General features: G+C 38.6%; 1 pseudogene; it reads right to left on the bottom strand.

Annotated features, from left to right (window-relative positions):
- LOC105502737 overlaps positions 1-12,171 on the bottom strand; it is a 23,046-nt pseudogene extending 10,875 nt beyond the window's left edge.
- Positions 12,172-17,192: the final 5,021 nt, after the last annotated feature.

Genomic DNA, 17,192 nt, shown 5'->3' with positions numbered 1-17,192 from the left:
CCCGTCTCGGCCTCCCAAAGTGCTGGGATTACAGGCTTGAGCCACCGCGCCCGGCCTTTGAGCAGATTCTTTAACAATAGTCAGTGGAAGTTCTGATGCCAGTTAGCCCAGTGTGTAGGATTACAAATTCACTCCAATTCGAGAAGATATTTTTCTAAATTACTATACATATGTGTTGTCACTTTTAATTTTTTTCAATTATAAAAGTAAGCTGAGACGGGCGGATCACAAGGTCAGGAGATCGAGACCATCCTGGCTAACACGGTGAAACCCCGTCTCTACTAAAAATACAAAAAACTAGCTGGGCGAGGTGGCGGGCGCCTGTAGTCCCTGCTACTCCAGAGGCTGAGGCAGGAGAATGGCGTAAACCCGGGAGGCGGAGCTTGCAGTGAGCTGAGATCCGGCCACTGCACTCCAGCCCGGGCGACAGAGCAAGACTCCGTCTCAAAAAAAAAAAAAAAAAAAATTAAAGACATTTGAAAAAATGAAATCATGAAGATAAAAGTAATGACCACCCAATTATCCAAACACAAACTCTACACTGTACTGTCTTTGCATTTACATTGAATATTATCAGTGAGAAAAATACTATTTATACCAGTAAAACAATTATATCTTCATGTTGTTTTATTTTGGATTTCCATCACAACTGAGAATGAATATAGGTTTTGTATGTTTGTTGATTAGTTATATAATAAAAAACCATAATTATTTTTAACTTCCCTTTGTAGTTAGTTAATTTTGTATTTATTTGTATTTTTCCCTGTTTTTCTTATGTTTTCTCTCAGTTAATACAAATTCATAATACAATAAAGTTATTAATGTTTTTAGTATTTTCTGTAGCCATTTCCAAATTTGATACTTGTCTTACGGTTTTTAGAGTTTAGATATTAAAGTTTTAAATTTGTATATGGCTCAATCTTTATTTTTCTCTCTTAAGTCTTTTATCATTTCTAAGCTAAGTCCTTTTGAATCTAGACATTTGATAAATATTTATTTCACTTTTTTTTTTACTAGTTTCTGTTGTTTCATTTTTAATGTTTACTTCTTTATCTAAAATATATTTTGGCCTATGAAATGAGATGAGGCTCTAAATTAATTTTTCTTTGCAAATTGCTAACTGATCTCTCATAGAACACTTACTGACTAAACCTTCAGGTTTCTGGTTGACCAGTGGTATCTCCTTTATGAAACTATAGTGCTATATGTAATACATTCTACTTCTGGGCTGCAGGTTTTATTTTTAGCCTAGTAACAAATCATTTTTATTTCAGAGTCCATATAACATGTTGCAATATGTTATATCTGTTAGTATTAATTCGACTTTAGTATTTGCACTAGTTTTCATAATTTTCTCATCTCTATTATTTTCCAAATTTATTTTATAACAATTTTGCCGTGTGTGTGTGTGCGTGTGTGTGTGTGTGTGTGTGTCTGAAATTTTGGCAGGAATTAAGTTGAATATATGAATTTATTTCAGAAGAACTGTTACATTTAAGACCGTCGAAGGAGAAAATCTTTAATCTTCTAGGCTCTACTAACAGTCATGATGTATGATAGTCCTTTCTCAAAGAATACTAAGGGGTTTAGAAATAGGAAAATGCAAGCAGGTTGATAAAATAGTAAATAATTGGTTAGCACAGCCACATGGACATGTTGACCAAGATCCATAGAAAGATCCTATTTTTAATCATTATTATCACCATCAATTTCATGAACATAAATTGATCCCATCATTTTTACCCACAAAGAACAGGTCAAAATTAAGCACTCGCGAAGTGCTTGATATTGAGACTATCAAAAGCAGACTTCCTCAGTATGGCCTATGATATGGTTTGGCTGTGTCCCCACTCAAATCTAAACTTGAATCATATCTCCCAGAATTCTCATGTGTTGTGGACCCAGCGGGAGGTAATTGAATCATGGGAGCTAGTCTTTCTTGTGCTATTCTCGTCAGAGTGAGTAAGTCTCATGAAATCTGATGAGTTTATCAGGGGTTTCTGCTTTTGCTGCTTTCTCATCTTCTCTTGCCACCACCATGTAAGAAGTGCCTTTCACTTCCCGCCATGATTCTGAAGCCTTCCCAGCCATGTGGAACTGTAAGTCCAATTAAACCTCCTTTTCTTCCCAGTCTCTGGTATGTCTATCAGCAGCATGAAAACGGACTAATACAGCATGGAAGTCTTAACATGATTATATACTTCCAGGCTTTATTCTTTCTGCCTAAAATGTTACTCTTTCTGCTTCTCCCCATCATAAATTCGTTTTAGTCCATCAAGATCCAGATCATATGTAATTTCCTCTGTTGGTCTCTAATGACCCTGGCAGTTAGTGACCTCCTTCTCTTTAACTCCTAGTGCTTTATTTGTACTTCTCTGATCAGCTTGCCTTTTTGAATTGTAACTACTTGCATATACTTCTATCCCTCACTAAATCAAAGTCCCCGAGCACAGGTACTTCAGTTTTTCATTGTTATAAATATCTGAATGCTGAGTATCAAGGACAGACTTGAATACATGTTTACCAAATGAATATATAGAGAATAGAAGAAAACAATTCTAGTTCACAGACATTTCTGTAGGAAAAACATTGATACAAAAATTCCTAGGAAATGTTTTGTACATTTCAAACATTCCGAAGTCATTTAATAGAACTTTTTGAAACCTCAAAACTCTAAAAGCTGGTTGTGTGTGTGTGTGTTGTAGGCAGTAATTTCCTCCTGAGATTTCAAGATGACGTGTATGAGGTAGTTGATCTATCACTATTGCTTCAGTACAGATGAACATACATAGTTTTCTGAATAATTCTCAGCTGTAGAAACACACGCTAAAAGCACTCAGCCGTGGATAGGTAACTTGGTGAGATGGATGGAAATGCTGCTGCCAAGCTGGACTTTCCCAGGTGGAAGGCCTGTGTGCTGAATGGAAACCGCACACTCGACCTGTGAAAAACATTTTCATGTCAGCAGAATTGACTTGAAGTGTGGATGAGGTCGACAATTCTTTACATGGTGTTCACTTCCTCCAAAATAATCTTCCCTGCCCGCCTTCAAAGGCACCTAATACTCTCACTATCATACTGCACTTTCAAGTGTGGCAAAACAAATTAAATTGCTATGAGCTACAACACTCACTTAGGCATGGGTTGGACTTTGTACGTTTTTTGAACCACTCAGTGCAAATGGCCACCCCACCCCCCAAGCACATCATCAATCACTTATGAAAGAGAACTCTCGTGTGCACTCCATATCCACAGCCTTGCCTGTGATCACAGTCTTTGATTCTCAGCTCCCTTGACCTTGTGTGCTTTGGCTTGCCTTTTTTTTTTTTTTTTTTTTTTTTTTGTCAGTTTTTATGGTTCTCCACTTCAGGGAAGCAGTGCAATCCTGGCTCTGGTGATTTTAGACGAACATCATTTCCAATAGTTTTAGGCTCTGGGTACCTATTACTTTGTAGCTCCCAGGAATTTGTAGAGCTTCTTCTGGCTTGCTCTGGCATGAGTAGGAATTAGATCCTGCATAGGATCTCCCATAACATCAGTCAGGAGAACAATGACTGCAGGGGGCTGGTTCAAGGGAGACCAGCTCCTTGGAAAAAGGTTAAATATTGTGTATTTCTGGCATCACAATCAAGTTGGGACCAAATACATCGCATAAAGGAATGTTGTATTATTTTAGGCTCTTACCATTCAGCATAACATTTTATTTCTGATAATAAAACTGAGGGATGTATAATAAAAGGGTTGGGCAAAATTCCACTGGGCTTCAGTGATCATCCTATAACCAAGCAGAGTTCCCCATATTTTTCTGAGAGTCCTCTCTAGCAAAATGTATTTTATCAAAAGACTGTTATCTGTAAAAAACTAAGTATCCACAAAGCAGCTTGTCAGAAATGGTGCACTAAACTATGACAAAGAACGATGAAGTTATTGCAATATTTGAGTAATTATTGGTATGTGAGTTGTTTATAATTCACTGAATACTTTGACTTACATATTATTATTTGGTCTTCCTGATTCCAGTCTCACTCCACTAAAATATGTTGTCAATAAAATAGATCTTTAAAATGCAGTAAAATGATGATATCACTCCTCTACTCAAAACTCTTTAATGGTTTTCCTATATTTCACTCAGATTAAAAATCAAGTCCTTGCAATGAGGCTGACAATTCTCTCTGTGGTATTTACCATTCCCCCCCACCCCTCAATTTTCCCTGTTCTCCTGTAGACAGGCCTAAAATTCACACTACTAGTATTAATTGTTTGAGTTCAGGGTCATGATGATCTGGAACAAATCCTCTGGCCCACATGATCTAGTTCTCATTAGTTCTCAAATCTCATCTCACTTCTCTGGCTCATTCCAGCCTAGCCACAGTGTCCCCTGTTTTTCCTTCAACACTGCACTCTTGGGATAAACTCCACTTGGTCTTCTTCTAGATATTGTCACATTCAACTTGCTAAAATTTGCTAAGAATTTTTCATCTGCGCTTACAAGGGAAATTGGTCTGTGGTTTTCATTACTTATGCCTTTGATTTTGGTATCAGAGTAATGCTAGCCTTGTGGAATGAGTTGGGAAGTATTTACTCCTCTTCAACTTCCTAGAAGAGTTCACATAGAAAGGGTATTATATCATGCTTAAGTGTTTGTTAGCATTCACAGATGAAATAATTCAGGCCTAGGATTTACTTCGTGGAAAGTATTTTCATTCATGTATTTCTTTATAAATTGAATTAAAAAAATAAACTTAATTTCTTTAATAGGTGCAGGGCTATTTAGTGTCTTCTGTTCCTTCTTGAAGGCATTATGATAGCTGTATTAGTCAGTTCTCCCATTGCTGTAAAGAAATATCTGAGACGGGGTAATTTATAAATAAATTAAACATTTTTTAAAATAAATAAAATAAGAGGTTTAAATGGCTCACGGTTCGACGGGCTGTACTGGAATTATGGTGCTGGCATCTGTTCAGCTTCTGGGGAGGCCTCAGGAAACAGAATCATGGTGGAAGGCGAAGAGGGAGCAGGCAGATCACATGGCCAGAGCAGCAAGAAAGGATGAAGTGTGAGGTGCTACACACTTTTAAACAACCAGATCTCATGAGAACTCACTCACTGTCACAAGAACAGCACTAAAAGGATGGTGCTAAACCACTCATGAAGGACCCACCTCCACGATCCAATCACCTCCCACCAGGCCCTCCCTCCAACATTGGAGATTACAGTTGAACTTGAGATTTGGATGGGGACGTGGGTCAAAACCATGTTGATAGCTCATACTACTCAAGATATGTGTACATTTTCATCAAAGTTGTCGAGTTTATTGGCATAACGTTGTTCATAATATTTCTTTATTTTTCTTTTATTTTCCAGGTCAAATCTGGACTGTCACTTCTCACATTCCTAATATGGGTAGTTGGTGTTTTCTCTTTCTCTTTTTCTGATCTGTCTTGTGAAAGGTTTATCAGTTTTGATTTTCTCAAGAACAAGTTTTTAATTTTATTGATTTTCTCTATCATTTTCTATTTTCTATTTCATTGTTTTCCACTCTAATCTTTATCATTTTCTTTCTTCTCCTTAGGTCAGGTTTTATTTTCTCTTCTTTTTCTAATTTCTTAAAGCAGAAGCTGAGGTTGTTAATTTCAAACCTTTCTTCTTTTCTGATATGGGTGTTTGAGTTTCATAAATTTAGATGTATCTTACAAATTTCAGTAATTCTGTTTTCAATTTCATTCAATTCATTGTATTTGATTTATCCTGTGATTCATGAGGTATTCAGAGATGTGTTATTTAGTTTCCAAATATTTGAGGATTATCCAGAGATGCTTTCTGTTATTTACTTTTATTTATTAAATTGAGCTTCATTTAACTCTGTTGTGATCTGAGGGCACACTTTATATTGTGTGAATTCTTTTAAGCTTATTGAGATTTATTTTATGGCCCAGAATATATGGTCTTGAACACTATAGACATGTTCTTGCCTCAGGGTTTTTGCATTTATTGTTCCCTCTGACTGGAATATTCTTTCCCCAAATGTCTACATGGTTCATTCTCTCAACCCCTTTAGTCTCTATTCAAATGTCATCATCTTTATGAGGCCTTTCCTGACCACCAAGTATAAAATGTGCATATGCATTGCACCAGGCCCTCCTCACTCTCCTCCTCTGAATTAGTTCTATTGAACTTATTACCTGTGTGTGTGTGTGTGTGTGTGTAATCTTTTACCTACTAGAATATAAATTCCATGAAGGCAGAAATCATTGTCTATTTCAATAATTAATGTACCCTCAACAAATAGGACAGTGCCCAGCACATAGTAGGTGCTCTATAAATATTTTTTATATAAATTTGATTTTTAAAGTACCTGTGACAAATAGCTAGGGCTGATTTTATTATCACTATTTTGTCAATATAGTAACCATCTAGTGAAATGTAAAATGAAGACTCTGTACACTCTCTGTTTTATAGCATAATTCCTGTCACTTAATGCCAGCTGCTTTGTGACCATTTTGTGCCAGATATTGTGCTAGAATCCAAAGATTACAAAATAAAGCAGCACGGTTCTAGTCGTCATAAAGGTTAGGGAGGGCTGGGGCTCAAGCTGCATGGTGGGTGTAGCTAGAGGTAAAACTAAAAAGTAGGAAGGTCTTCTATACCATGTTAGATGCTTCGAGTCTATCCACAGAGCAATGAGAAGCCATTGGAGAGCTTAAGACAGGAAGTGGCATGATCAAATTTCCAAATCAGAATGATTTAGATTGCATAAATTATTTTCATTCAATGCATATGTGTTGAGGGTTTATTTTGTTTCAAGGACCTTTCTCAGTGTACGGGTACAGCAAGAAACAAAAAGCCTCAGGAAGTTTACAACCTAGTGGAGAAGACTAGACAATAAACAATCAAATAAAAATATAATGCAATTTCAAGCAGTTGTAAATGTTTTGAAAGTAAATAAAGGAGGGTAAAGGAGTTGAAAGTCATGAGGTGTGTTTAAAATAGAGTTAGGAAAGCTCTATTAAGAAAGTTACATTTGAGCAGAGGTATCAGTGAAATGAAAAGTGGGGAGACACGTCCAGAGAGTTCCAGGTAGACGGACAAGGATGAACACATGCAATGGTTGTGACACCGAAATCAGCTTTGGATGCTTGAAGAAAGTCAAGGCAGCCAAAGTGACTGGAGTTGAGTGAATGATGGGGAAGAGTGATATGTAGTAAGGATGGTGAGGTGGGCAAGGGTAGATGAAGGTGGGTTGTGAACTGGAGTTGAGTTTTATTCTAAGTGTAATGAGAAGTCACTAGAGAATGCAAACTAGGGAAGCAATGGTATCTGATTTACTTTCAATAGTATCTGACTGACTCTGATGGATGTATGAGAAATAGACTGTAGCAGGAGAGGAAAGGAACCAGTATAAACATTTAGGAGACTATTACAGTAGAGCAGGCAGAATAAGACAGCAAAACCTGGAGTCCATAGTGGAGGTGGTGGGATATGGAATTGGTAAAACACACATAACTTCCTAATGCACTGGATGTGGGGTATGAGGGGAAGAGGAATCTTAGATGATTTCTAAAATTTAGCCTAAGAAATTAATCAGTGGTGGTGCCATTTCCTAAAATAGGAAAGATTGTGAGAGGGGTGGTTAGGAATTGAATTGTGCCCTACCCCTAAAATTCCTATACTGAAGCCCTAACCTCTAATGTGACTATATTTGGAGAGAGGGCCTTTAAGGAGGTAATTAAGGTTAAATGAGATCATAAGAGTGGGTCTGTAATTCAATATGACTGATTCCTTATAAGAAGGGATAGACACCAGAGATGTGTGTGTGCAAAGAAAAGGCCATGTGAGGACATAGTGAGAAGGTATTCAAGGAGAGAGATACCAGGAGAAACTACTGCTTGATCTTGGACTTCCAGCCTCTAGAACTGTGAGAGGACAAAATTCTGCTGTTTAAGTTTCCCAGACTTATTTTGTTATGGCATTTTGTTACGGCAACCCTAACAAACTAAACAGGAGTGAAGAGATAGTTTAAAAAAAATGAGGAGTATCCTTTTTGACATGTTGAGTTTGAAATACCCGTTAGGCTTCCAAGCAAAGACTGAATAGACAGGTGTACATATAATTCTGAGGCTCAGGAAAGATGTTGAGGCTGGAGACACAATGGAAAGTCACCATTTGTTATGGGGAAGCACATATTCCCCAGTCTTTATGTGTGTATAGGAAACCTCCATCAATGTTACAATTGTGACTTCTCAAGAGTGACTCTTCCTGGGGGAGAAGAATTGTCATAACTGATTGGTCAGCTTGGGAGAAAGAACTCAGTATTAATGGTTCATTCGTTTTCTTGTATCTGGAAGGGCATATCTGCCTTCAGAGAATATACATTTTTTAATCCTCCATGCTGTGAGTTTTTCACACACCAATCGGCACTGGAGGAGGCCTGTGGCTGCCCAAATGTTCTTGTGTTTGTGTGGGTTAGTAGGTGTCTCAATCATATTTTCCAATATAAATGTTTTAAAAATAAGTAATAAGGGTAACATATTTATCTCTTCTCTTTGATTCCTATCTCTATCTTGCAATTGATTCTAATGTCATGGTTGACTAGATGAAGTCACCTGTTCAGTAGTTATTGATAGAGAACTATCTGCCTGATAAAGTGATAGATACGCCATTGTCTGGGTCTGTGTCACAGACCAGTGTACTGGCTGCAGAGGAGGTGGGGAATTCTCCAAATATAGGCAGTGTGTTCAACAGTGTTGAGAAGCCCAGACGAGTGATAACATAAAGTGATAGTGAGAAATAGTTCCTGACACATAGTAAGTAATGGTAAGCTACTCTTCATAGACAGGAAGAGCTGGATATGGGAATGAAGCTAGTTAAATGGACTGAGCTGGAAGTATAGCAATATTGAGAAATGAAAGCCCAGAAGAGTATATGAGTAACTAGTTGGGAAACTGGAGAATGTGTCTTTATGTGTATGAATGCATGTGAATGCCCCAGCACTGTAGCTGCTGTAGTAGTGGAAGGGCAGTTAAACATACAAAGCTTTAATGATGACTACTAAGAAAATAATGTTTGTATCATGGTAATATAAAAGATGTTGAATTTCTCGTCCTTATCAGTTTTCAATTTCTCCATAACAAATCCTGATTTAAAACACAAGAATTTATCTTGTCCTAAATTGCTATGCCTTAGCAATTTGGGCTGGGCTCAGCCAGTTTGTTCTTTTGCTGGTCTTGCAGACACTTATCTGGCTGCAGTCATCTGGCAGCTTAACTGAGGATGGATGGTCTCACTCACATGGCTGCAGGTCAGCTCTCCTTATTGACCAGGTGTGGTCTCTCATTCTCATGGAGGCTGGCCCAGGCTTCCTATCTCACAGCAATGACAGCCTGAAAGCAGAAGCTGAAAGGCCTTTTGCTGCCGAGACTCTGAAGTCATATGATGTCCCTTCTGCAGACTTCTGTTGGTTTTAGGCAAGTCACAGGGCCAAATTAAGCGGAAAAAGAAATAGACTCTATATCTTGACAGGAAGGGGTGACAAAGTTACATAGCAAAGAAACATGTGCATAAGAATCACAAGAATTGTTGTAGCCATCTTTGTAAACTGCTGAACAGTAGTCTGACGGCACATTTCTTGTGTTGTTACCATATGCTCACCAAATAGAATCTCAAATGTATAGAAACCTTCCTACCACCAACTATACCCAGAATAAGAATTATACATGTTATGCTATGTGTGTGTTAAAGGTAGGAATAAGTAAAGGTGCAAGCTGGTATGGAGTTTGCACTTTGATGTGGTATTAACTGTGGCCAACTCTCCCTTGATGAGAATATAGGTAGCTGGCCAAGTGGAACAAGTGTTTTTTGTTCAGGATGTTTCTTCTCCTCACTTCCACTAAATCTACTTTATTCATATTATCTTCAAATCCCAGCAAGGGCGTGTGAAGATAGAGGCCATGCAGTAGGTTCTATCCAAGAATCCAAAAGCCACATTTTCCTTGGTGTAGAAGTCAAAGATGACCCTGTTCTGTGATGGGCCACGAAATCACGCAGAGACCTTAGGAAGATTGCTTCTTGATGTTTTTAAAGCAAAACTTTACTTGATTAGCTAGGGCCTCTGATTCTCAACTCTGTTTTCCTTTCAGAATTTGAATTCAAGTAAAAGAATATCTTAACAGGTACATTGAAGCATAGCTCAGGTGTCAGACTGTCTGAGACCATACACTTAACGGCTTTGTGACTATGGAAAAGATAATTAAACTTCCCATGACTCATTTCCTCAAGTGTTGGGGTCCATGTGTTTCCTAAACAAAGGAATGAACACACAAGACAACATAAGACAAGACAAACATGGCGGCTGTCCCGAATGGTGTGCTCTGCTTTATTTTATACAGTCGTTTGTGGAATGTTGCCAAGTCACAAGACACATTGTTGTTTTTCTGACCTTTCCCTGACTTTCTGGATTTTCAAGATGTTTACACATAAACAAGCCTCCAGGGTCTGCCGTTTGCAGCTGGCTCCTTTGTCCTCCCTGCAAACAGGGAAGGAACACCCCTGCTTCGTTTACAAGAGCAGGACTTATCGGGAACGCCCTGCTTTGTTTGCAAGAGCAGGACTTATCAGGAACGTCTCCTTTGGGAGCATGTAGTCCTCTACACTCAAGTATAAACTGATGACAACAATAGTATCTACTTCATGCAGTTGTTGTAATTAAATCAGTTAGTACCTGTAAAGCTATTGAAATAATGCTGAACATACAGTTAGCATTCAAAATGTCTTAGTTATTATTACTGTTGTTGTTTTATTGCTGTTGATTTTTATATACCACATAAGGCATGATGAAAAATTACAGAAATATAGACAAATATTCCCATTTTTTAAATGCTTGTAGTTAAATTGGGAAAACAAACTATGTATACATAATATATTTAAGGAGTAGTTAAAAGACCATATTTGAGAAAAACAAATACTTAGACTAACAACTCACATGATTGCTGAGGATGATCAGCATGGGGAAAGATGATCAATACAGGGATGTGTCACTTAGAAGGAGAATCTTGGTAGAGACATCAAAGAAATGGTATGTGGTGGGAGAATGGCCAGTGTGCACAACTGCATTCAATTACCCAGCCTGCCGGTCCCCCATGCTCAAACGTGTATATGGGGAAGTGGTATATGCTTTTCTATTACTCAGACTTGATTCTTTGAAACACTGCCACCCTACCTTTTAGAGGGTGTGCGTCAAAAGTACAGTTACTTGTCCCTTTAACATAATACCAGTTAACTCATACTGGGTTGCTGATTTTGTTTTCTCTTCAATAGGTTAGTTTTCCACAACACTATCAATTTCTTTTTAAAGGAATATGAGAGCTGATTCAAAGAAAATGCCGTTAGCTCTTCTTGGTAAGAGCAAGGCATTTCTTAACCTTTCAACATATTTTTTGCTTCACTCACTCTGCCCAGATTCCCTTCTCTGGTGGAAGTATGTGCATAAGTCTACAATTGCATTTCTTTGCATGTCTGAAATTTTATGTGGCAGTTTTGCCAACAACTCCAAATTCTTAGCTTAATCCACCTTAAAGGTTGTAAACATTTATTTCCACTCTTAGTCCAGTGACAAAGAACTTTTGGCCCTTCTCTCTCAAGATTTTAATGTGTTGGTGTGTTTGCATGTATGTTTTAATATTTTGGTTTCCCGTGCTGTCGATGTCAAACTGATACCTGTGTTCTCCATTTTAATCCACACTGAACACTATATGAATTGTCTTACTAAAGCACAGGCATGATTATACACTTCCCTTTCAAATACTCTTGATGGCTGCCTATGGCATGTGACATGTGACATTCAATGTGTTACACGTCATGATTCATGTGTCATACTTCATATGTCATGATTCAAGATATGATTTATCATGTTTTGATTCTGCATGCTGTAGGCAACATGTGACAAGTAACATTCAGGGCCCTTCACAACCTTTTCCTAGTCCAGCTTTCCAGGCATCCTTCACCCTTTTCAAATCTTGTGTGAGTTCTTAGACCTCGGTTGCTTTGATTACACAAACACCTCTCAGTAGAATGACTTTTCCTCTTTTCTTTTGGGCCATTTTCTGAAGACCCTTCAAAGACTTTCCCAACTGGCCCCTCCAGTTCTAAATAATTGTTCTCCTTCTGGGCTCTCATAGCTTTTGACTTACCCCTCCAGCTGGTTGTTAGCAGTTGCTGAGCTTCTAGCCTGTAACAAAAGCCATAGTTAATTTAGAAATATTGAGATAGCGGGCATCACAGACTATGACTGCCTTCTGGATCAGTGGAAGATTCTAAACAGTAAATTTTAAGGCCTCCAATTTGTTCAGTTCACCCACACATTTGCTGTTCTTGGGGACTCTAGATATCTCAGAATTTTATTAGTTTACTTAGAAATCTGAGAGGACATTGTGAGTGTACAAGTTGAAATTAGAGGCACCTACTCTAGTGTGGGTGCCCCTCTGGTGTCTAGGGTTCGAGGTACACTATCTCCTTCAGACCTCACCAAGGTTGGCGTCATCATATGCACTTTACAGGGAAGGAAACTCAGATTCTGAAAGCCAGACGCTGTGCTCCAGAGGCACGTGGGAGGCAGGGAAGCAGAGTGGGTATAAGCATGGATATGTGCAGCCCAGCTGCCTGGGTTTGAATTCTGGCTCAGCTCTTTAGTAACTTGTATCCATTGCAAAACTTTTCTGTGCCTCAGATTCCTTTACTATAAAATATGATGGTAGTATCTTCAATAAGCTGATACATGCAACGCACTTACAACAGAGCCTGGAATGTAGTAAGCACATGTAAGTGTTGGCGATTATCATCATTGCCATCATTATTAACTTTAATGAGCACAGAACTAAAGAGTAAATGAGTCAGGATTTAGATCCAGATCTGCTTGGCTGTAAAGGTTTCCATTTTTACATGTCAGATTACCTCCTGCTGTGTCCATTTGCCTCGAGATTATAGAGTGAATAGTCCTCTTCAACTTTTCTCTCAGAGACCCAAACCCTTAATCAAATTATTTTAGTTTAAAATGTATGATCAGTACTTCCTTCACACTTTATGGAGGTTGAAGGCTCTGCAAGAATTAGTATGAGAGAGTTCAAATTCTGCTTCCCTTCAAAGGCATGGTAAAAACCATGGATCCTCTTAGAAAAGTTGCTCTGGGGTAGTTCACTGTGCTTGTAACATTATCGGGATTTGCCTAATGGTGTTTGGACCTTCTGCACAAAGTCAGGTGGTTAGAAAAGCCTCAAACCAGCCTGAGCATGCCTGTTAATACAGCATGTACAGCCACTCTCTCTACCTTCTGTCCCTCATTGAGGGGTAAAGGAAGGTTTTGCAAAGTTGTAGGAGTATTTCTTCCTCTCCACCCCACCTTCCTCCTTCCTCTGTTCCTCAGAAAGGCATGGGCCCCACATTGCTCAGGAAGAGCACAGCAGAAGTGAGAGACAGATAAGAAAGGTGTTACATCTGGCATGACTGGTTTAGGCTTAAGTTTGGGCACCCTAAATAGCCATGTAGGGTGAATGTTTTCTATAGGCTGGCTGCTGGCTGTAGCTTGCTGTGACTGCATTCATAGGCTACTGTAATTAAGCAAGAGGCTTAGATTGTGCAATGAGTTCCCTGAGGGTATCATGCTTTTAATTTAGTTAAATTCAATTAAATCCATCTAATTCATTCTGTGCCTCAAGCTACAACAGACTAGGTTCTGTGGAGATAAATTTGTATAAGACAAGATCAGCAAGGTCCAAAAGTTCTAAATCTTGTTCAGGAGACAAAAAATAAATAAATAACTCTAACCCATGTGGTAAGTTCTATGGTAGAAGAATCCATAGAGAACTGTGAGCCCATGCAAGCAGGAGAAATGGCCCAGATGACTGGCTTGGGCGGGTGGTGGTTTGAGGTACCCGTCAGAGGAAAGCTATCTCTGGATAAGAAATAGAAAATTATCAGAAGGGGAGATGAACACATCAAGCAAAAGGCAGGGAATGAGCTAAAGCTTACAGATGTGAAAACACCCGGCTTATTCAAGTGAATCATCTAAAATAGTAGCTTGGAAGTACTCCAAATGTTTTATAAGACTACAATAGCCGTATGAACCAGTTATTTCCATTTCATAGATGATTAAACTAACTTTTCTAGTGATATGGCCAGTTCATACTAGGTTTGAACAAGACAAGCTACCTCCAAAGAAAGATATAATGACTAGCCATTAAATGTAACCATTATTCTCTATGCTACTTCTCTAGAGTGAGCCTTCTTAACTAGGGTTAGCCATCAGAGTCATTTGGAAGATTTCTAGAAATGTAAAGATTATATTATATTCCTTGGAGAGGGATTTAGTGCCTCCCCTTGGTAAATGGCTCCACCAAAAATGGTAAATGGCTAATTGTTCAAAACTGAGCCCTGAGTGTAATTCCTGGCACCTCTTCTTTCTTTATCTTCTACATCCAATTTATCTCCAAATTTTCTCAATTCTCCACCAAAAATTCATCTCCAATCCTTTCACTAGTTCCCATCTCAGCTTCCAGGCTTCAAATCCAAGCCTCCGCAAACCAAATGATCTCTCACTTGCATGAGAACAGAAAAGAGGCAATTGGATTTAGCAAGGAGGTCATATTTGTTCAGCTGATTTCACTTAAATGGTGGAGAAAAAAGCAAATACAGTGAATTGTGAAGTTGAATGAGAAAGCAAAGAGGAAATTAAGTTATTCTCATGTGAAGGAAATGATCATAGTTACTAAGTGCCAGACTCTGAACCTGGCACCTGACATTCATTATTTCATCACTGCAGCAACCATATGAAGGATGTTCTGTAATCTCCATGTTTGGAATGAAGTAAAGAGTCTCAGAGAGGTTGAGTAATGTGCCCAATGTCACATATTTCGAACATAGCGACACCAGGACCAGGCTTAACTTCAGAGTCCATGCTCCTAACCACTGAGTCAATGGCTCTTGAGTGTACAGGGGAATCATGGTGGTTGGTGACTTATTAAAATCACTACCATCAAGCAACTGTAATTAAATAGGTCTGGGTGAGGGCCTGGGAATCATTGGTTTTAACAAGTGATTGGTTTTGAGTGATTCTGAGGCAGGGAGCCCAGGAGTCCCACTGTGTGAAGCATCACTCCATGGTGTGCATCACAAGAGAGGAAATCTGAGGTCTCCTGTAGCTTCTGATCTAAGCCTTGGAGCCTCCATGACTCCATTTTGTCTATATAATTGATAAAAATGTTTTCTCACAAGTCTATGATAACTAAATGCATAATTTATAGAGTTAATATACAGTAGGCACACAATAAATGTTGGTTTCTTTCCCCTCTCCTAGACCTCTCTTTCAAGAACTTTTACTAGATTAGGAATGAGAGAGATAGACAATAATTTGAAGTTGTGTCAATTTCTGGGAAAGATTTATTTTTTATTTTTTATTTTTTCCTATCTCTAGTTTTCAAATAGGAAAATGGAGGCACTCAACAGTGAAGTAACTTGGCCTCGGGTCACAGCTAGTAAGTGGCAGCCCTCTTAACTTCCACGCCATGCTTGTGGGTAAGTTAGATTTGGAAAGACATCTGTAGTCAACACTTGTTGAATTGAATTTCAAACTTGGCTGATCTTTCTATTGCTTTGTTCTTACGACCTTTCCTTTCCCCTTTATTTGTTGACTTTGGTCTTTGACTCTTCTTTAATATATGTCCTTTTATTTTTACTATAAACATCAAGTCTTTTTGGGAGACTACAAAGTATTAAAATCAAATAAATGTAGCCAATATGTGAGGTAGTGGGTAGATCATAAGCACAGTTAAGGAAAAATTGCACTGTTTGGGATACTTGGAAATGGGAAATCTCTAGTAGAAGCTTCAAGAACTTTAGAGGCTTCAAAGTAGCACATATGAGGTGATGAGAAGGTGAAGCCTCTGCCAGAGGGGTGAGATTGCTTGCTCCTGACACCTTATCTCACCCTGGGTGAAAAGATCAGCAAGTATCCTGGGATCTTGTCTTGGTCCTTCCCTTCCAAACCTTACATGTACTCTACCCTTTAGGGGTGGCTTGTTTGCAGCTTTCCTCTGCTTATGTCTTTATCATGGAGAAGCATGTGACCCCACATCCCTCCTTCTGTGGCCTTACTTTTAGAATGTGAACATATAATCCAGCCCTGAGTTGAAGCCCCTGCCTGCATTGTCAGCTAAAAGCTTTGTGTCCATCTGGCTTGCCTTAGATAAGACCTCAGTAAGAGGTCTTACTGTGTTTTTGATTGGTATTTTGAGCCCTTCCTTCTTCTCCAGGTGCTTTTGCTCTGCCCTGGGCCAGAGCAAAAAATTGTGTTTGTTCTAACATGTTTTATATTCGTTCGATCTTGGCGCCTGCGTTTTTAGTTGCCCTTTATCTCAAAATATGTTTGTATAGTACATTAGAAATGTGCATTGCTCTTTTCACAAAGAATTACAATTCATCTGACCATCTGAAAATAGACTCCATTCTATTTTCCAAATTTACATTAATGTAATGTATTAGGGTACTCCAAAGAAATAGGGTGTGTGTGTGTGTGTGTGTATAATACATTTATTTTAAGGAACTGGTGTATGTGATTGTGGAGGCTTGGCCAATTCAAAATCCGATGGAGACGGCTGGCAGACTGAAGACTCAGGAAAGAGTTGCAGTTCAAGTCCAAAAGCAGTCTGCTGGCAAACCAGGAAGAGCTAATGTTGTAAATGAAGTTCAAAAGCTGTCTGCTCAGTTCTCAAAAGAAGATATACAAATGGTCAACAAACATATGAAAAAATGCTCAACATCACCAATGATCAGGGAAATGCAATATCAAAACCACAATATGATACCACCTTACCCCTGCAAGAATAGCCATGATAATAACAAAACAAAACAAAATAAAACAAAACAAAACCAGTAGATGTTGGTGTGGATGCAGTGATCAGGGAACACTTCTACACTGCTGGTGGGAATGTTAACTTGTACAGCCACTATGGAAAACAGTGTGGAGGTTCCTTAAAGAACTAAAAGTAGAGCTACCATTTGATCCAGCAGTCCCACTAGTGGGTATCTAACCCAGAGAACAAGATGTCATTATACAAAAACATACTTGCACACACATGTTTATAGCAGGACAACTCGCAATTGCAAAATCACGGAACCAACCCAAATGCCCATCAATCAACAAATGG

The sequence above is a fragment of the Colobus angolensis genome, unplaced genomic scaffold (assembly GCF_000951035.1).
Source record: "Colobus angolensis palliatus isolate OR3802 unplaced genomic scaffold, Cang.pa_1.0 Scaffold80, whole genome shotgun sequence".
In the NCBI taxonomy this organism is placed as follows: Eukaryota; Metazoa; Chordata; class Mammalia; order Primates; family Cercopithecidae; genus Colobus; species Colobus angolensis.
The sequence above is the reverse complement of the archived record's forward strand: the minus strand, read 5'-3'. Positions and strand labels throughout refer to the sequence as shown.